At 35.3% G+C, this 21623-nt stretch overlaps 1 pseudogene; it reads left to right on the top strand.

Annotated features, from left to right (window-relative positions):
• The first annotated feature begins 3838 nt into the window (after nucleotides 1–3838).
• On the top strand, nucleotides 3839–5110 carry LOC116105868 (annotated as a pseudogene).
• The last annotated feature ends 16513 nt before the right edge of the window (nucleotides 5111–21623 follow it).

A 21623-nucleotide genomic window follows, 5' to 3' on the forward strand; every position in this document is an offset into this window, starting at 1 on the left:
TACTGTTGAGACAGTCGTTCTCCACAGTATTGCTACTGCTTAAAAGATTTCATTTATTGATTTGATTTTTCATTTTCATTGACTTTTCTGTTTTTCCATGTTATTTGGATTTATATTAGTTCCCTTGAAAGATGTATGACAATATCAAGAAGTAATAAAGTGGTGAGAATAATAACGAAATTGCAATTTTAATCGTGGTTAACTTATCAAAATCGATGTGTTTTTATCTTTTCTTTTGGTTAATTTATAAAATTCCTCGTAAATCTTATATACCATTGTAGAGTTGCAAAAGTATTCTTTGATAATAATTTTCAGTTACATGGAATATGAGATCCAACTTTTACAGGCTTGCTTTGGAAGGAACTAATCAGGTTGAATGGCACATCCTTTAACTTCAGCTTAAGCCACCACCCGCAAAACGATGGACAAAATGAGGGGTCAACAGAACCTTAGAGATGTAGCTATGTTGTTTTACTAGCTGTCGGCCAAAACAGTGGTTCAAATGGCTCACATGGATGAAATATGAGTAATCTTACTAACTATTCTACTATCCTTTGTAAATATAACGCATAGTACAGATACTATATGCATAGTACAGATACCATGTGTAATTTTAACAAAGATAGTAAGACAGTTAGTAAAACTCGTGAATAAGCATAGTATTATTAATGAAATATTGTTACAATACTAGTTGGCACTCAAAAATTAAGCGAAGTCCTTTTGAAATATTGTATGGTAGAAGTCCCCCCCGCTCTTCTAACCTATATTCCTAGGACAACCAAGGCAATTAGCAAGAGAAAAGCAATTAATGAGATCAAGGAAAGCGTCCAGTGGGCTCAATCTAGAATGAAAAAGGTGTATGATGTCAAGCTTATCGCCAACTATCCATATCAAGGAGGCGAAATCTGAAATTTTCAACGAGATATTATGGACCTTTCAAAATTCACCAACTGGTGGGGACAGTAGCGTATAAGTTAGACTTTTCAATTAGTATATGTGCTCTAAAACTAACGATAGATGTAAGGTTTAAGACAATATTTATTTATACATATAAACTTTATAATGTTTTATCATTAATAAAATAATGATTATTCTACGTTACTTAAAGTCATATATATTTAATTAAATTGCGCATATCCTCGAGCTTGTTCTAGAAAGAATTCTATTTTCAAAGAGTTTGAGAAAATTATACTTTTTGTAATTTGATAAATTAATTAATTAAATTGTTGATTAATTAATTAGAAATTAGGTCCAAATAAGGAGGCTTTATAAGTGGGTTTAATAATTGAACTTGGACTCAAATTAGGTTAGCACTCAAATGGGCCTACGTTTCGTTATTAGTTTATTAATCAGAGAATAACATAAACTAGAATAAGATATTTCAGGGACAGCCTACTAATCCAATATTGAGTGGCTATTTAAAGGAGGCTTAAGGGTTCATTATACGTAAGATTAAAAGAGAAAAATTATAAGAAAACCCTAGCCACCAATATTCTCTACCGTCCCAAGGTAGAAGTTATTTTTGATTCCATTGCAGTGGGATAATTCCCATCAGCGTGAGATCCTGTATGTATCGATTTAGAGGTACCACACTTGGGGTACTCTGAGGATTCAACGAGGAGAAAGAAATATCAAAACAGTCTATAACTTTTTCTTACTCAGTCTTATTTTGTATTCCGTGTTTTTTATATTCATATATGATATGTGTAATTGTTTTTTTGATACAAATAACACATGCATGTATATATATATCAAAAAAAAAATAAAAAAAAAAAAAAAAAAAAAAAAAAAAAAAAAAAAAAAAAAAAAAAAAAAAAAAAAAAAAATAACAAAAAATTTAATAATTAATTAAACAAAATAAAAACAAAAAAAAATTACCAAAAAAAGAAAAAAAAACAAAAAAAAAAAAAATTTAAAAAAAAAAAAGGATTAAAAAAAATTTAGGAAACAAAAAAAACAAAATAAAAAATTTAGATAAATAAAAACCATAAAAATTAAAATTTATGGATGATTTTTTTTCCTGAATTTTGCTAACATGTTGTTGAAATTTTTGCTCAATCCAATATCGGGAAGGTTGATTTTTGGCCAAAACACACAGCCCCTGGAAAATTGTCTTGTTAATTCATCCAGGGGGCTGTTTGACAAAATTGAAAGTTTTGGGGCTTTTGTGAGAGTTTCCATAACTTGAAATTTTATAGTGTAAATTTTATGAAAATTGCAAGGGGTCAAAAAGGTTATTTCCAAAGATCAGATTTTGATCTATATTTGAATTCTAAATGGCTAAAATTAAATAGAATTGATTTAATGAAGATTATATTTTGCAGGATTTTATTTAATTATTAATTATTATTTATTGTTTATGATAGAATAAAATCCCTAATTAATAGGGATTAGATGGGATTAAAAAATCCTTGATTACCAAATTCAATTTTTAACTTTTGAATTAGACTATTATCTTATATTTGATAAGTGATAATGTAATTAAACAATAATAATTTTTTTTTCCTTTATAGTAAGAAGTTTGTTTTTTAACGTTGTAACTCTTGTTTATATAAATCAAGACTTCGATAAAAAAAAGGCATTGAACGATTTTGTTAAAAACACTCTTCTTAGGAGGTCTAGTTCCCTCGAAGAACTAATTCTTTTCCATTCATGTTGTATTCTATTGAGTTCTAACAATAGAGAAGTGCAAAAAACCAGCTCTAAACTCAGTTGTACCACCAACCTTCCAATCAAATAAATCTGTTCTCAAACTAGTATTGATTTATAGATCTTACCCTAAACCAGTTAATTAATATTTTTATAGAAATATTCAATTGCATGACATCTTATCTATTTCTTATAAATATCATAAAACCATTTCATATCTTTGTTAAATAAAAACACCACAATAATGACTTTGTATTAAACATTAGAGCAAAAATGGTCAACCTGCTGAAGCCACCGCCACAACCTTAGCGGTTGGAACAGCAAATCCTGCAAATTTGAAATATACTTATTTCTATTTTATTTAAAAAATAATTTTAAATATTATATTTCAGAAACTCAAATTTTTTAAAGAATGAAGAATCTTCAATGAAATGATGGCTTTATTTAGGAACATAAAAAGATCACGTTGTCTTCTTGCAATTACGGGTCAAATTGCCGCTGCTAATTAGTTTTTCTTTTTCATTAATAAAAATGAAGACCTGAAAATTTTAGGCTCTACAGTCTACACGACTGCACCTACAAATTCTGTCTAATCAAATCCTTAATTTGACCTTGCGCTTTTAATCAATTTAATTAATAAATTATTATTTTTAAATAAGTTTAAAATATTAAAATTTAAAAAATAGTAATAATAAATTGTTGTTGGTAGCCAACAAAATCAGTCACAACCGATTGAATGTAGACAATTTAAATCCTAAACTCATTACTACCTACCCATATATATTAAAGTCAAATAGTCAATCTTTGAATTAAACTATCATCTGAACTAGTATTTTGGGAAATTAGTTAATTAAATTTTAGGTCTCATATGGCATCTATGGTTAAATTGACCCTTCAATCATCTACCTCTTTCATATTGGTATTTCTTTGAATAAGTCACAAGCCTGCAAATATATTTGTTGAATCTCATCAAAATCTGAACTCTTCACATTAAACAAATGTTATTCACCAACTCAAGTGCATAGTGATTGATTTAATTATTGTATAAAATATCACTTAACATTCAGCTACCAAGCCATCTTCCCTCCTATAAATACTCACCAAACTAACAACAATCCACTCAACACTCATTTTATTTCCTTAGCAAATACAAACTTTGTCCTTTCCCTTGCTTACGTGAGAGAAAAAAATGGTGAGTGTTGACGAAGTTCTCAAGGCTCAACGTGCCGAAGGTCCGGCCACTGTCATGGCAATCGGTACCGCAACTCTCCAACTGTGTGATCAAAGCACATATCCTGAATTACTTCCGTATACCAACAGTGAGCACAAGACAGAGCTTAAAGAGAAATTCAAGCGCATGTGTAAGTCATCAGCATCATCATTTACCCATCATCTCCTTATTAGTATGTTTGGGACGTTTGCATACACACAATAAATTCCCTAACATTATTTCAATTGATTTTGTTTTGTCATATATTTCAGGTGAAAAATCCATGATCAAGAAGCGATACATGTACTTGAATGAGGAGATTTTGAAAGAAAACCACGTGTTTGTGAATACATGGCGCCTTCATTGGATGCCAGGCAAGATATGGTGGTGGTTGAGGTACCAAAGCTAGGCAAAGAAGCCGCCACCAAGGCTATTAAGGAATGGGGTCAGCCAAATCCAAAATCACCCACTTGGTGTTTTGCACCACTAGTGGTGTGACATGCCTGGTGTGACTACCAACTCACCAAGCTCTTAGGCCTTCGTCCGTCTGTTAAACGTTACATGATGTACCAACAAGGTTGCTTCGCCGGTGGCACGGTCTTCGCCTTGCCAAAGATTTAGCAGAGAACAACAAAGGTGCCCGTGTCTTGTGTTCTGCTCAGAAATTACTGCTGTTACTTCCGTGGTCCTAGTGACACCCACCTTGACAGTCTTGTGGGTCAAGCCTTGTTTGGTGATGGTGCAGCTGCTGTCATCGTTGGTTCTGATCCAGTTCCGGAGTTGAGAAGCCAATGTTTGAAAAATGTCTCTACGGCTCAAACAATTTTGCCTGACAGTGATGGGGCTATGATGGACCTCTCGTGAAGTTGGGCTTACATTTCACCTTTTGAAAGATGTTCCCGGCTTATTTCAAAGAACATTGAGAAGAGTTTGGTTGAGGCATTCAAACCTTTGGGTATCTCAGATTGGAACTCACTTTTCTGGATTGCACACCCGGTGGTCCGGCAATTTTGGATCCAGTTGAAATCAAATTGGGCCTTAAGGAAGAGAAGTAGGTGCCACAAGACATGTGCTTTCCGAGTATGGTAACATGTCAAGCGCCTGTGTCTTGTTTATTTGGACGAAATGAGAAGGAAATCAATTGAAAATGGGTTAAAGACTACAGGAGAAGGTCTGAATGGGAGTTCTCTTCGGATCGGGCCCGGACTTACTGTTGAGACAGTCGTCCTCCCCAGTGTTGCTACCGCTTAAGATTCTTTATCTTGATTTAATTTTCGTTATCCTTGAGTTTTCTATTTTTCCAGTTATTTTGATTTAACCTTTTTCTGAAAAAAGATGGATGGAATAACAAAAAGTATTGTGTGGTGAAAGTAATAATGAATACAATTTATGAATAAATTATTTTTAATCATGGTTAATTATACATCCTTTGTGTTTTTCTTATTTTTTCTTTTGGTTACATTTTAAAATTATAATAATCTTGTTTCTCTTTCATTCAAAGTCCTTTTGAAACTGAAGTTCAAGGTTTGCAGTGAGAACTTGTAGAGAATACCATACAAGAGATAATAGAAAAGTTTAAATATTAGGACAAAGCATATAAAGGTGAGGAAACTTATCGGTTATCACCACCCCTAATGGCTTCTCCTATCCATTTATCTTCCCAAATCTAATGTCCTTCCCATCCCCATGATCATTCCAATATTAGGATATTGCATTGAGATGACTTTCCAAGAGCATTTTAAGGAAAGAATTTTAACCATAAAAGTACCCTATTTATTTTTATGAATAACATTTTTGCTCCTCATCACCGCGTGATATAAAGAATCTATTTTAAGAGGGAATCTCCATAACTATTTAGCAAAAAGACAAATTCTTTTTCACACCAGTCCCAATTCCAAACCCTCATTTATTTTTAGGTCTGAAAACAATGTTCGCTTTATTGAATCCTTGGAACAAGAAGTCTCTCATCAATTTTTCAATTTTTTTTTACACAAATTTAGGAATTTTAAACCGTGATTAGTAAATACGAGTATGACAAAAAAACAATACGAGAATTTTATGGATATAATATGACAAATGATAAAAAATATGTTTATAAAAATCTGATTATAAAATTTGAATATAAAAAAAAATATATATAAATTTAATACAATATATTATTAATAATATATTTTAAAAAATATGATAATATCATTTTAGTTTTAACACTTTGATTGTTCTTCACCTTCTCCTTCTAATCTAAGATTAATTTAATTGACTCACATTATCTCTCTCTTTCTTTCTTTTACAAATTCTCTCCCCCGGTCCCACCCTTGAAGCAAAGGACCCAACGTTCACTTTATTTAATTCTCTTTGACTTTTTCTTTCTTTCTTTTCGGTTTCTGCTTCTGGGTTTCTGTGCTTACATTGAGATCTATCATCAAGTATGGACATAACATCTGAGTATCATCAAAACTTTCCATGTATTTTTTCTGTATAATAATTTTTACTATCATTCCAACATAATAATTTACAATTCACCGATGTTCACTGTTTAAGCATGGAATAACAAGAAAAAAAAAAAAATTTCTCAGAAATGTTAATTGTGAAGCCAATTCAAGTCGGGATCCTCTTTCACTTCTTCACCTTTAGATTTGTCAGAAGGGCCTCGAATTGTTCCCAGTTATAGGCTGTCTCTTCGTCGCATCTCACAACTTCTAATTTCTTAAGATTCATAAAGGACGCGGGTAGCTCACAACTAGAGAAGAAAAGCTGAAAACGCGGAAGAGAGTAAAGAGTTACATTACAGAACCGACGAAGAAGAGAAAAGAGATTTTGTGTCAAACCCCACTAAAACGACGTCGTTTTGGGGGATTTGACACAAAATCTCTTTTCTCTTCTTCGTGATTTTGTGTCAAACCCCACTAAAACGACATCGTTTTGAGGGATTTTTTTTTTTCCTAATAATTCACGAATTATACGGGTATTCATATTATACGCGTATAATTCGGTAGCTTTTATAAAATATATAAATACGTATTTTATACGCAAATTATAACGTTTTTACTAAGTTTTAAACACGGAAAGAAAATAAATTAAAAGAGCCAATAGCATAGGATGAATTGGAGTCTCCTACCTTTTCAATTTAGGAATTTTATTGCTTATGCCTCCTTATATAGGTTATTGTTGAGCGATTGTCTTTAAATTGATTTCCACTATCGGCGAGGAATACAGATTAGGTAATGAGTCCTTGAGGTAAGGTATATAAAATATACTATTTCTCTTTTAGATTGGGATATGATCTAGAGCATATTTATCTCTTAATTCTACCAATATCCACTTTCCTTAGTGCTAAGATACCTATAGGAGTTATAAGAGATATTGTTTTCCTTTTAGGAAAATGTAGGTTATCATTATAGAGGTGGGAATTTTGGCCCAGGCCCAAAAAACTGGTTATAGGATTGGTGCTCCCAAGGACCGGTCCTATAAGGCCGAGGCCTAGAATTAGACCAGGCCAAAGGAGGAGGGATTGGTCCTAGGGCCAGGCCCTCCTCCAGGGCCCGGGCCAAAACTCCAATCCCAAATTGCCTGAAAAATATCCATAACCCCTTTATTTTATATGAAATTGACAATAAATATAAGGGTTAAAATGAAATTAAAAAAAATTAAAAAAAAATTGGATTGTTGCCTTAACGGTAAGCGCCAACGGTCCATTGACCATTAAGCAACAGTCAACTAACTGTTGAGGCAACGATCAAATGGGGGAGAAGGTTTATTGTCTCATCTGTTGTGTGTGTGCACATCAATTCTTAGTGCCCACAGTTTGTCAGACATATGTCTTGGCTCGTTTCGTCTCGAGTGTATGTGCACAACGGTCTGTGTTTACACTCTTGCTTCAGACTCTTTGCAACCCGACACGAGTTGCATGTCTGATAAAGAGAAAAAGATTGTGTTTATCTTTGTCTCTTGATATTTAGGACCTTTTTTACATGTGTCCTTAAGTGGTCCTAGGGTATAAAGTTATCTTTCCCAATTTATTCTGTGGTCCAAACCAAAAGAATGAATACTTTCCTTATTTGGACAAACATGGGTTAGCTCTTCTTCGGCTAACGTGGCATTGTATTATTGAGCAAGAAATCCTTCATTATATAATACTCTTTCTTACGTAAATTAATCTAACCTTTTGATCTCTTATTTCATTTTACTTTGAATTTCTCGGAGTATTATTTCTCTTAAGGTTCAAGGTTCATTTTACATTTTGTGCTAAAACCTCACCATATCAAACATAGATTTGATGACTGCTGGAATGTGTTCCTTTGTTGATGTTGGTGCGTGGCGTCGGTGCTTGAATCTTGGCGGTTTACAAGCTGTTTTCGGGTGTGTTCCCAGCGAGAGGAAGCTCCAAGGAGTTGCTACACATTAAGGATTCAAAGTGTGGTGCTAAGTGTAAAGTTGAACAGGGAGTTCTTTTTACTGTAACTTAGATTAGCTTTGAACTATATCTTGTAATGTGTTTTTAACTTAGTGGATTGTTTCGATCTGGACAAGGTCCCATGGATGTAGGCTAAAGGTGGATTTAGCCGAACCAATGTATATGGCTATGTTCTTCACTTTCTGCACTTATGTTTGTTATGGATAAAAACTGGAAATCTCTTAATCAAGTTGGTAATATTCCGCTACACGTTAAAATGGGTAATCCAAAACCAAAGTGGTTTAACAAATCCCCAACACTTTGAAAACCATTACTACTCTGGTAGCACTAATCTTGTGGCAGATGCCTTGTCCAGAATGTTGGAGTAGCAGGTGCCCTACAGCCAATCAATTATTGTGAAATTGACTCTTTGTAATAATGTTTATTAATCAATAAAAATGCATTATCTACTATATCATGTAAATCATAGTTATATATATTGATACATATCCTTAGGATGGTAGAACCGTGACAAGGGTATCAAGTATTTTAAATCTTGATAGTAAGAACCCTATGATCACATATGGTGGCCATTCTAGAAATGTCCATAGCCCTAGTATTATCTTGACCAAGAGCACAGATAATACGGTAAGGTTATCATAGTGTTGAACGACGCTGTCGAAAGACAGTGACTGATTTCACTTGTCAAGGTTGTTTGCCTAAACCTGGTGCAACACATGGGTGCTTGCTATAGGCAAGTTCACTGGACTGACCCACTAAAGGATTCCATATAGATGGTAACCCTAGTGTCTATGGAACAAATCCTTTAACGAATGGTGATGCATGTAATCCTTAGACTTGAGATCACCGGAGCGCCTTGTGCACCAATTGGTGTAGTTTGACACTAGCCCCACGTAGTTCTATCAGAACTATCAATACGGTAGTGATTGGCTGCATCGAGGAGTGTATCAAGACTATGGTGGATTGACAAAAGATTCATCACTCCCGAGTATAGGAGAAGTTATCTCACGGCGCAATTCAGTAAATGGCAATAACACTAAATATGTGGTCATAGTGGGATTAAGTTGTTACTCAATCTAATTTATTATTCCGGTCATTGGTCCAAAAACTGAATACAAAGATATCAAGGATAACTGAGGTTGATACTATTTCTATACCTCAATCTCGATGAGATAGTAGATGATGAAATGATTTGATTGCACAGTAATCATATCGTTGATAGGTAGCTATTTCGCTGAATTCGAATCTATCGAGTGGCCATGATGCCTTGCTAGGGGCCAATTTTGGTCTATGTGTAGTGAGACGATTAATTTGTGTTAATCGCGATACTACTTACTGCCGGTATGATGAGGAGCCTACAAGTCACACACTTAGAAGATAATTTAAGAATCATTTTATGCAAGGGGTATTTTCATCTTTTTGGACAAAAATATATTTTGGTAATCTCACAGTGCAATTAAATTTGCTGAGATTGTTTCCTATATTTAATTTCATGTTAAAATTAAATTAGTGAGATTATATTTAAATATATGTATGCATATATTTAAATAAATTATTATTATCAATTAAATATTAATATATTTTATAAATATATTAATTGATTTTAATTATAATAATAATTAATCAAAAATAAAATACCATAAGAAGGGTGTTTGGATACAAGGGTGGATTAGGGTTGAAGCCCTTGCCTATTCCTCAGAGGAATAGGGTTTTAGCACTAGCACTATAAAAGTGCATGTGTGTTAAAGAAATTCATTCAATTGATTGAATTTTTTTATTGAAAAAGAGGTAGCCCTCTCTCCCTTCTCTCACGTTCTCCCTTGGTATTGAATCAAAGTTTTTCTTTGATTCAAGCTTGATTCTTGAAGCCAATTAGTGGATCTAACAAATCCCTATTTGGTTCTTCAGATTGTCTTCATGCGGATCATCATTCGTTTGATTTTACTATGAATCGGTGGCAAAGTAAATCCAGAGACATTTGAAGGAGCATCCAAACATGCATAAGATTTCTGATCTTTGTCTGGATTGATGTTATCTTTGTTGTTTTTCAATTTAAACATGTAAAATATATACATATCTTACCCTGATCTTGGGGTAATCAGAGTAATCGATGGGAAGTAATTTTTATTTTCCATTGCTTCTACCCATCGATTTACTTACAGTGGTATCAGAGCCTAAGGCCTTGATTGTATATATTTTAACAGTATTTTGATTGATTAACTGAATTGATTGTTGGATATTGCATGTTTGGTTTTTTGATCTGTTAAAATTGCTTAAATTGATTAATACTTGTGTTAGATTTGTTGAAGAATTCGCATTGGATAATTTTTGTAAAACGCGCATAAACAGTATTCTGGAAACTTCGATTTGCGCCGCAACACAATTCTTCTGTGCCACGATGTGGAGTTTCATGAGGTTGGAATGCGTAATTACACTGTAGCGAAATAAAACTTTGCCATGACGTAATTGCGTGAAAATGCCGACCGACTATAATCGTACATTTGGGTCACGGCAAAATAAAAATTTGCCACGTCATGATTACGCAGCGTGATCGTGGAACCACGTGATTTGAGCTGCAACAAAATAAAAATTCACCGTAGCGTGAAAGCGTCGTCAAATGCAACACTCATTTGTGCCACGACATAATAAAACTACGTCATGGCGTTAAAATGACAAAGTAGCACGCCAAATCGTAAAATTGCGATATTGTGCCGCTGCGTAATAAAACTACGCCACGGTACGAATGAGTCGTCAAAGCGCGAGTTGCTAGTTTTACGTCATGGTGAAATAAAAATTCATCATGGCGCAAACATGTTCTTGCTGCGTGCCGCGGCGTGATAAAAACCAAGTCGCAGCGTGAATGCTGCTATAGCGTTTTTTAATGTTATATCGATGCGTAATTCTGCAAATTCAAGAGGCTAATTTTATAAATCAACCCACCCAATTCAAAATTGATTGTTTTGAATGTATGCAATAATTCTTGTTGTAAAAATTGCATGGTGCCCGGTACATAAGCCTTGGACCTATGGTGAATGTTTTAAAGTATTTTTGGGTATATACAATTGTAATTTTTAAATAGGGTATGTGTGCCCGGTCTTTCTCCTACCTTCTCAATGTACATTCTCTTCTCATCTCATTCCCCTCGAATGTAAATCGAGGTTTCTAAATTTATTGATGTAAAATTACTGTATAATTAATTTCACTATAAATTTAGTATGATGTATTTTGTAATGTACTTGAAGACTCAAGATATTTATTACAAGACCCCTAGGTGACCCATTGATTCCTCTAGGCTCAAGGAAAACAGTTTTTGTTGGGCATGTATCGGCACATTTATATTTTGCTTAGAATGCATGCTAAGGTTGAATGGTGAGACGTAAAATAAAAACCCTCAAATAAAGTATATTAAGTCATGTGTAAGCCTTCCATCACCATGGGTTTAATCAAACCACTGTTCGTCGGAACCTTGTTCGTCAAAGCGAAGGGTACACTTCTACCAGTGGGAGGTTAAATTTCATTGGAGTTTTCCTTAATGGTGATGGGTCGACTTAAAATGACGTGTTTTGCTTGTTCACCAAAGTGAAGGTTGATAAGCATGTCATAGGCATAGTAGAGAAGCACACATGTTGTGTGTATGTTGCGACATGTAGTGTCTACTCTATTAATACTGAGAATCACACTTAAGGACGATGGCTAGGCCATTGGATTGTGTGATTGACTTGCTTCACATTTGAGGTTGGTAGTGGGAGCTATCAACTGGTGTGGATTAAGTTTGTTGGCCTACCTAATCAACCCATTTTGGCTTGTTCGCCAAAGCAAATGTTTGAAATGGGCTAGATGGGATCTCAGTCCACTAGGAAAGCCAACGGGTTTTCCTGAGTTAATAGTGAGGGCTATTGGTTTGAGGAAAATAGTGGGAGCGATTGTTTAATAAAATCTTTATTAAATAATAATAGTAAACATTATAATAACCGTTACTTATTCTGCACTTGTAGATTCACTTAAAATTTGAGCAATATAATCCCATCATCACTGCGAAAATCATCGAACTGGGAAACGAATAGAATGGTGAGAATTTCATTGATTGGTATAGAAGTATAAACAATATACTTCAGTCAAGTGATAGATTATACACCATTGAGCAGGCTTTGTCACCAGAGCATGTTGATAGTTCTATCCATGAGACTGGGTATGTATATGTGAAGCATACACATTATGCAAAAGCAGAAATGACAAGATACATTATGCTTGCATCAATGACACCATTACTACAACAGCAGTGCTAGAAAATAGACTTAGCTTCTATTCTTCATTTTCTTCAGAGAAATAAAAAGCATATGGTGTCTCGGTCGTTGTTCAGATGTAGGATGGAAGAAGGTACCAAAATTGGCGATCATATACTCAAGTTGACCGAGTATATGAACAAGCTTGAGATTTTGGGATGCAAACTTAATAAGGGTTCAGCGATAGACCTAATATTACAGTCTTTGCCAGATTTTCACTCTCAATTTGTCTATGACTTCATTGAGGATGATAAGAAGAATACTCTTTCTAAGCTCTTAGATATGTTGAAGGCTACTGAGTCAAGCATAAAAATGTCAGAAATGTTGACGTTGTTTGAAGCCAACCCAAGTGAGAAGGAAAGGGCTCAGAAGTTGTTGGAAGAAACTGTTATAGATAGGAAGGGTGTTTATCCTCACTGTGGGAATCCCAACCACTAGGGAAAACATTGCAAGGCCTTCCTAGCAAAAAGGAAGAATGTTACTTCTTCATCAAGTACGTTTTTGAGATTAACTTCTCCTATCAACATCTTGCGTCATTGACACAAGATGTGGTACTTACATTTGTTTTGATGTCCAGGGACTACGGCAAAGTATATTACTCACCGAGGGAGAGGTGGACTTATCAGTTGGAAATATAGCACGTGATCTACATTAGCTGTAGGATCTTATCGTCTGATTTTGCCTAAGGGCTTGTTTATTGGAACTTATGTATTATTATGATCTTTCTTCATTTTCTAGAAATTATTTTTCTGTGTCCACTTAGGACAAGTGAGAATATTACTTTACTAATGGATTGTTGTCCTTGAGTATAAATAATATTCTTTATGGAACTGTTTCATAATAATATGTTCTTAAGATAGACAATAAAGATATTTTCAAAATAACAACTATGCCAAGTATGGCAAGTTGAGTTAAACATGCCTGAAGGAATGTGGGATAGTATCAAAACTTACCTCTCCATGTACACCCCAGCATAATGGTGTGTCTGAAAGGAGGAATAGGACCCTACTTGAAATGGTTAGGTCCATGATGAGTTTTCATGATTTGTCCACATAATTCTGAGGTTTTACCTTAGAGACTGCGACTCACACACTAAGTCGTGTGCCATCAAAGTCTGTAGATAAGACTCCATATGAACAATGGAGTGGGCAAAAGCCTAACTCCATATAAACAAGGATTTAGGGTTGCGAAGCTTATGTCAAGAAATTAACTTCAGACAAGCTAGGCCCGAAATCCTACAAATGTATATTTGTGAGGTATCCTGAGGAGACCAAATGATACTATTTCTATCATCTAGAAGAGCGCATAATTTTTGTCACTCGTATTGGTGTCTTCTTAGAAAATGAATTTTCTAAGAAGTGCTAGTGAGAGAAAAGTAGAATTCGATGCAGTTCTAATACCACAAGATACACTAGACGAATGACAAAAAGATGTGCGACAAAAGGTGGTTGAACATTGTGAGGAAGTTACTCCATAATTTGTGAATCAAAGTGAACCACCTCAAGTAACACAAGAGCTACGTAGGTCTAGAAGAGTACATCATGAGCCCGAGATATGGTTTTCTCATGACCCAACGTGGTGACATACTGGTCTGCAATGACAATGAATCCAGGACCTATGATGATGCTGTATCGGATCCAAATTCTGTTAAATGACTTAAAGCCATGAAATCTGAGATAGACTCTATGTACCAGAACTAAGTATGGTTTCTGGTGGATTCACCTGAAGGGGTAAAACCCATAGGGTGTAAATGGGTCTTCAAGAAAAAGACTAACATGGATGGCAAGGTGCATACCTATAAGACATGATTGGTTCCTAAAGGTTTCAAAAAAATTCATGGTATTGACTATGAAGAAACTTTTTTGCCAATTGCCATGATTAAATCCATCCGAATTATGCTTGCAATTACTGTATATCATGACAGTGAAATTTGACAAATGGATGTCAAAACGGCTTTCCTGAATGAAAACCTTGAAGAGGATGTGTATATGACACAACTCGATGGTTTCATTCTCGATGGACAAGCTAATGACTATGAGATTTGACAAATGGATGTCAAAACTGTTTTCTTGAATGGAAACCTTGAAAAGGATGTGTATATGGCACAACCCGATGGTTTCATTCTTAATAAGCAAGCTAATAAGATATACAAGTTGCAGAGGTCCATATATGGTCTTAAGCAAGCTTTAAGGAGCTAGAACATTCGTTTCGATGAAGACGTAAAAGAATTCGACGAAGATGAGGCACATGTTTAAAAGAAAGTAAGTGGGAGCGCGGTGGCATTCCTAATGTTGTATGTTGATGAAATACTTCTGATCGGGAATGATATACCGAACTTGCAGTGGGTAAAGACTTGGTTATCCAAGTGCTTCTCCATGAAGGACTTAGGAGAAACAACCTACATCTTTGGAATAAAGATCTATCGTGATAGATCGGGTAGGTTGCTTAGCCTAAGTCAAAGCACATAGACAAGGTACTGAAAAGATTCAATATGGAAGAATCCAAGAAGGGATTTCTTTTGATGGCATATGGCGTCTATCTCTCTAAGTATATGTGTCCTAAACCACATGATAAGATAGATAGAATGAAGAGGATCCCATATGCATCAACAATTGGATCCATCTTGTATGCTCAGATTGATGTCTCATGTGCATTAAGCACTTGTAGAGAATATCAATCAAATTCAAGTGAGCAATGCCATGTTGTATGCTCGGATTGATTTCTCATGTGCATTAAACACTAGTAGTGGATATCAATTAGATCTAAGTGAGCACTACCATGTTGTATGCTCAAACTGATATCTCATGTGCATTAAACACTTGTAGTAGATATCAATCGGATCCAAGTGAGTATGTACTTAGATTGATGTCTTTTGTGCATTCAACACTTGTAGAAGATGTCAATCATATCCAAGTGAGCGACACTGGATAAGTGTCAATGGACATCCTTAAGTACCTAAAAATGACTAAAGATATGTTCTTAGATAATGGAAGGGAAGATAAGCTCACTGTAAGAGGACACAATAATGCTATTTTCCAAACAGATAAAGATTATTATCGTTCGCAATTTGGGTTTGTATTTTTGTCTCAATAGAGCTGTAGTGAGCTGGAAGAGCTCGAAGCAAAGTACTGCAGTGGATTCTACAATTGATGTTAAGTATATCACATTATTTAATGCAGCCGTGTAGGCGGTTTGGATCAAGAAGTTCATTACTGAACTTGATGTGGTTCCAAGCATTGCTGATCCAGTAAAGTTCTATTGCAATAACAATGGAGCCATTGTTGTGGCTGAGGAATCACAGTCTCACTAGTAATCCAAACACTTACGTAGTTGATTCAATCTGATCTAAGAGATCGATTAGAAAGAGAATGTGTAGATTTGCATAATATCTACTAACCCACTGTTGAAGCTTTTGTTAAAGCAGAAGCATGATGGGCACTTAGGGTCATTTGATGTTAAATGCATGAATGATTGGCTATAATGCAAGTGAGAGATTGTTGGAGTAGGTGCCCTAGAGCCAATCAATTATTGTGGAATTGACTCTTTGTAATAATATTTATTAATCAATAAAAAGTCATTATCTACTATATCATGTAAATCATAATTATATATATTGATATATGTCCTTAGGATGATAGAACCATGACGAGGGTATCAAGTGTTTCAAATCTTGATAGTGAGAACCCTGTGATCACATATCGTGGCCATTCTAGAAATGTCCGTAGCCCCAATATTATCCTGAACCAAGAGCACAGATAATATGGTAAGGCTATTATAGTGTTGAACAACTCTATCGAAAGGAAGTGACTGATTTCACTTATCAAGGTTGTTTGCCGACAACCTAGTGCAACACATAGGTGCTTGCTATAGGCAAGTTCACTGGACTAATCCACCAAAGGACTCCATATAGATGGTAACCTCAGTGTCTATGGAACAAATCCTCTAACGAATGGTGGTGCATGTGAACCTTAGACTTGAGATCACCGGAACGTCTTGTGCACCGATTGGTGTAATTTGACACTAGTTTGATGTAGTTATATCAGAGCTATCAATACGGTAATGATTGGCTGCATCGAGGAGTGTATCAAGACTATGGTGGATCGACAGAGGATTCATCACTCCCGAGTATAGGAGAAGTTATCTCACGGCGCAATTCAGTAAATGGTAATGACACTAAATATGTGGCCACAATGGGATTAAGTTGTTGCTTAATCTAATTTATTATTCTGGTTATTGGTCCAATAACTGAATACAAAGATATCAAGGATAACTGAGATTGATATTATTTCTATACCTCAATCTCGATGAGATAACAACTGATGAAATGATTTGATTGCACAGTAACCATATCATTGATAGGTAGCTATTTCGCTGAATTCGAATCTGTCGAGTGGCCATGATGCCTTGCTAGGGGCCAATCTTGGTCTATGTGTAGTGAGACGATTAATTGGTGTTAATCGCGATACTACTCATTGCTGGTATGATGAGGAGGCTACGGGTCACACACTTAGAAAATAATTTAAGAATCATTTTCTGCAAGGAGTATTTTTGTCTTTTTGGACAAAAAGGTATTTTGGTAATCTCACAGTGTAATTAAATTTACTAAGGTTGTTGCCTATATTTAATTTCATGTTAGAATTAAATTAGTGAGATTATATTTAAATTATTATTATCAATTAAATATTAATATATTTTATAAATATATTAATTGATTTTAATTACAATAATAATTAATTAAAAATAAAATACCATAAGAAGGGTGTTTGGATACAAGGGTGGATTAGGGTTGGAGCCCTTGCCTATTCCTTATAGGAATAGGGTTTTAACACTTGCATTATAAAAGTGCATGTGTGTTAAAGAAATTCATTCAATTGATTGAATTCTTTTTATTGAAAAAGAGGCAGCCCTCTCTCCCTTCTCTCCTGTTCTCCCTTGGTTTTGAATCAAAGTTTTTCTTTGATTCAAGCTTGATTATTGAAGCCAATTAGTGGATCTAACAAATCCCTATTTGGTTCTTCAGATTGTCTTCATGCGGATCATCATTCGTTCAATTTTACTATGAATCGGTAGCAAAGTAAATCCAGAGACATTTGAAGGAGCATCCAAACGTGCGTAAAATTTCTGATCTTTGTCTGGATTGATGTTATCTTTGTTGTTTTTCAATTTAAACTTATAAAATATATACATATCTGACCCTGATCTTGGGTTAATCAAAGTAATTGATGGCAAATAATTTTTATTTTCCGTTGCTTCTACCCATCAATTTACTTACATAGAAGAGATGAAAGAGTCAACTTTAATGCCATACCAATACTTGAATTTACGGATTATGATGACTTAGCTGTTGAAACCCAACAAGATCCTAAGATATGGATCATAATTCAAGATTTGTTATTTGACCCATGCTAGAGTCATGAAAGTGACTCTATTTTGATGATAAAAAGACCCTATGTGCGATTAAAATGAAATCATATTGAGGCAATTAAGAAAATTATGAATTTATTCATGAAAAATCACATCCTAATATTTTCTTATGAATTTAACATGTTTGGAATGATTTTGGAAAGGCTATGAGTTGATATTAGGTTGTGGTTTATGGATTAGGAGTGATTTTGTCTCATTTATGTTGTTTAGGAGGTAAACTGTCATAGGGTAAATTGTCATATTTGTAGGGGTTGATTTTGTTACTTGTCAATCATGTAGGCACCAAAGGGATATTTTCCACTTTTTGTATAAAAAGGAAGTGAATGCATTCCAGCAGCGCCGCTCACCCCATTCTACAGTACCCACTGCCGGCGACTCTTCCTCTCCCATTTTTGGTGATCTCCGACGACGTTTCGTCTTCCCTTTGCACCAATCATCACCATCCCACACTCACCGCCGCGATTCATGCGCTTGTCGACAACGTTTCATCTTCCAACCGTCGTTGGGCCACTTTCTAGTGATCTCTGGCGACGATTCACCTTCCTTAGCACCAATCTCCATATTTTCGACCTTCCAACACCCTCACACTCCCATCTCTGTGAAAGACCACCGCAAATTGCTATCTTCCACCGCCATGCCTCTTCAGCTTCCAACCGCAATTTCACTTACTTTTCGAAAACCTTTCATCTCTCCATGACCTAATTCGAACTCCCCATAATCTAAGCTTTCCATTGGTACCTTCGAATCCCATTTCCGCCACCATTTGCCAGAAGACCCGTTGAAAAACTAATGTATTCCGATGAGTTACGACTGTTCATATTTTGGGTTGTCTGTTGGTTGTTTTCGCTCCTTTTTCGCATCATCTCGCTGTCGATTACTTCATCTTCGTTATCACCAGCTTCGTTTCCACCGCTCCAGCCTCCGTCGACACCACCATGAGCGGTTGAGCTCCCGGTTGTCTGTTATAGTGTAGACGAGATCGAGATTGACTCCACTGCTCTCCTCATCAGCTCTCGACTAGTTGAATGAGCCCGATTGTAGGACATTTGGTAGTATTGTGTTTCGAATTATATTTGTTTTCGTTTCATGTTTGATTTTGATACTTTAATGTAGTTTGAGCATAATTTGTGATGAATATAGTTGTCCATTGTGATTAAATGCTTTCATAGAACTTAATGAATGATAGACGTTGGTTTGAGATAATTAAATGATGAATATTGTTTTTCATTACTTCGCATCGATTGTAATTGAGTTGTGTTCAGATTTAATGTCATTTCTATTGTTGTTGCGTTTATTGTGAAGTTGGTTGATTGGATGATACGTGTTGACAAATTGTATTTGTTAATCATGTACCAACTAGTGGTATTGTCTTGTAGTGTGTGTCGGCATTCAATGATAGTCTTTAACCAATCAAACTTAAGTGATCGGGAGAGACATGATAGATTATACCTAGAGTGCCGGAAAGTCATTTCATGGATTTACCTTGCCTTGTAGGTTTAGGGGATCGTAGAGGGTGGAAGAGAATTGTGTGAGTTGGTCTCGTGTCGAACCAAAAACCGTAGCGGCAATATTTTTATTATAAAGTCTTCATTAGTTTTAATTTCAAGCTTTTATTATTTACATTTAGTTTGTTAGCTTTAAGTAATCAATTTGCCAATTTCATTTTCGCTGCTCAAATTTGCATTAGGTTGTCAATCTTCGCTCCCTATGGATTCGACCCTACTTACCGCTAACTACGGTATTTAGGATTAATTTTGTGACCGTGACGATCTGCTCGACAAAATTTTGAGCCCCAGCAGCAGACCACATTATAGGCTTCGCAATGGATGCTTGTTGTACAATAATAGGTTAGTCCTCCCTAAGTCTTCAAGGTTCATCACTAAATTGCTTGAAGAGTTCCATTGCAACCTTGATGGAGGATATTCGAGGTTCTTTAGGACTTACAAAAAAGTGGCTGGTATTGCTTTTTGGAAGGGAATCATAAAAGATGTTCAGGAGTTTGTAAAAGCTAGTACCACCTGCCAACTCTACAAACATTATGCCCCAAAACCTATTGGCTTTCTACAGCCCTTACCCATTCCTACCCAAGTTTTTGAAGAACTCACCATGGATTTTATTGGTGGTTTACCTTGGATAGATTTACCAAATACAACCACTTTATTCTATTATCTCACCTCAGTGCTAAGGAAGTGGCTGCAGTTTTTTTAAATGAAATTATAAAACTTCATGGGTTTCTGCAATCAATTTTATCCGATCGAGACAAGATTTTTATGAGTCAATTCTGGTAGGAGATCTTCAAGTCAGCGAGGACAATACTGAAATTCAGTTCATCCTACCAACCTCAAACTGATGGCCAAATTGAAGTGGTCAATAGATGCTTAGAAGCTTATTTGAGATGTTTTTGCAGCTCACAACATTGGCAGTAACCGAAATGGCTCCCTTAGACCAAATTCTGGTACAACACTACTTACCATAGCTCCACAAAAATGACACCTTTCAAAGCTTTGTATGGGAGAGATCCACCTATCTTGCTCAAGTTTACTGACTACCTTTCCTTGGTAGAGGATGTGAATCGGCAGATGTTGGAGAGAAATTCCATCTTGAATGAGCTCAAGTATAATCTTGCAATAGCTCAAGGCCACATGAAGGGAAATGCTGATTTAGATAATAGAGACATCAGTTTCCAACCAAGGGATTTTATGTACTTGAAACTTTAGCCTTACAAATTCAAATCCTTGGCCAAGAAACTAAATGAAAAGTTAAGCCCATGTTTTATAGACCCTTTGTTGTTTTGGAAAAAAAAAATGGACAGGTAGCATATAAATTGGATCTTCCTCCTATTGCCCACATTCATCCAATTTTCCACATCTCCTAACTCAAGCGCAACTTGCACAGTTCAATTCCCATCCAGCCTCTACCTACATTCCTCACCAAAGACTTAGAACTCCTAGTTCAACCAGAATCCATCCTCTCAGTTCGCACTTTTCTAGATGGCTTTAAGGAGGTCCTCATTCAATTGAAGGATCTTCCTCCTTTTGAAGCAACATGGGAATTGTATGAAGTGATCAACCTTCAATGCCCTCATTTTCACCTTGTGGACAAGGTGGAACTTCAAGGGAGATATTATCCATTACCAAGATTTACATGAAGAAGAAGAGAAAGTGGCATTAGTGATTTGATAGGTAGTGAGAGTTTGTTAGCGGAATAATCCACGTGGCTAAGATTTAGGGAATATTAGTGTGGGAACCAATTGTATATATAAAGAGGCAAAAACCATGGAAAGGGTGAAGTTGTTTCTTTGGGAATATTGGTAGGAGGCTACAACCACCTTGAATTGCTAGTCTCTATCTTTTCTTGCTTTATTTCTTTTTCTCTTGAATTTTCTTGATTCTTTTGTTCCTATTTTCACTATTTCTCGTATCTATATATTACTTATAACTTCTTCCATTGCAGTGTTGGTGTGTTTGGGAGCATTTCGTCTATTTGATTCTTAGTTTTCATAAAAGTTCCTATCACAATCTAAACTCAGAAAGATCTAGTGGTCTTTTAATGTAAAGAGATTATTAAATCCCAAACTCATAAACTCAAAAGTCAATCTTTAATCAAATAAATTATCATGCTAAGTGTTGAAGTGAAGAATAAAAAT

This window comes from Pistacia vera, unplaced genomic scaffold (genome assembly GCF_008641045.1).
Source record: "Pistacia vera cultivar Batoury unplaced genomic scaffold, PisVer_v2 Contig117, whole genome shotgun sequence".
NCBI classification, from domain to species: domain Eukaryota; kingdom Viridiplantae; phylum Streptophyta; class Magnoliopsida; order Sapindales; family Anacardiaceae; genus Pistacia; species Pistacia vera.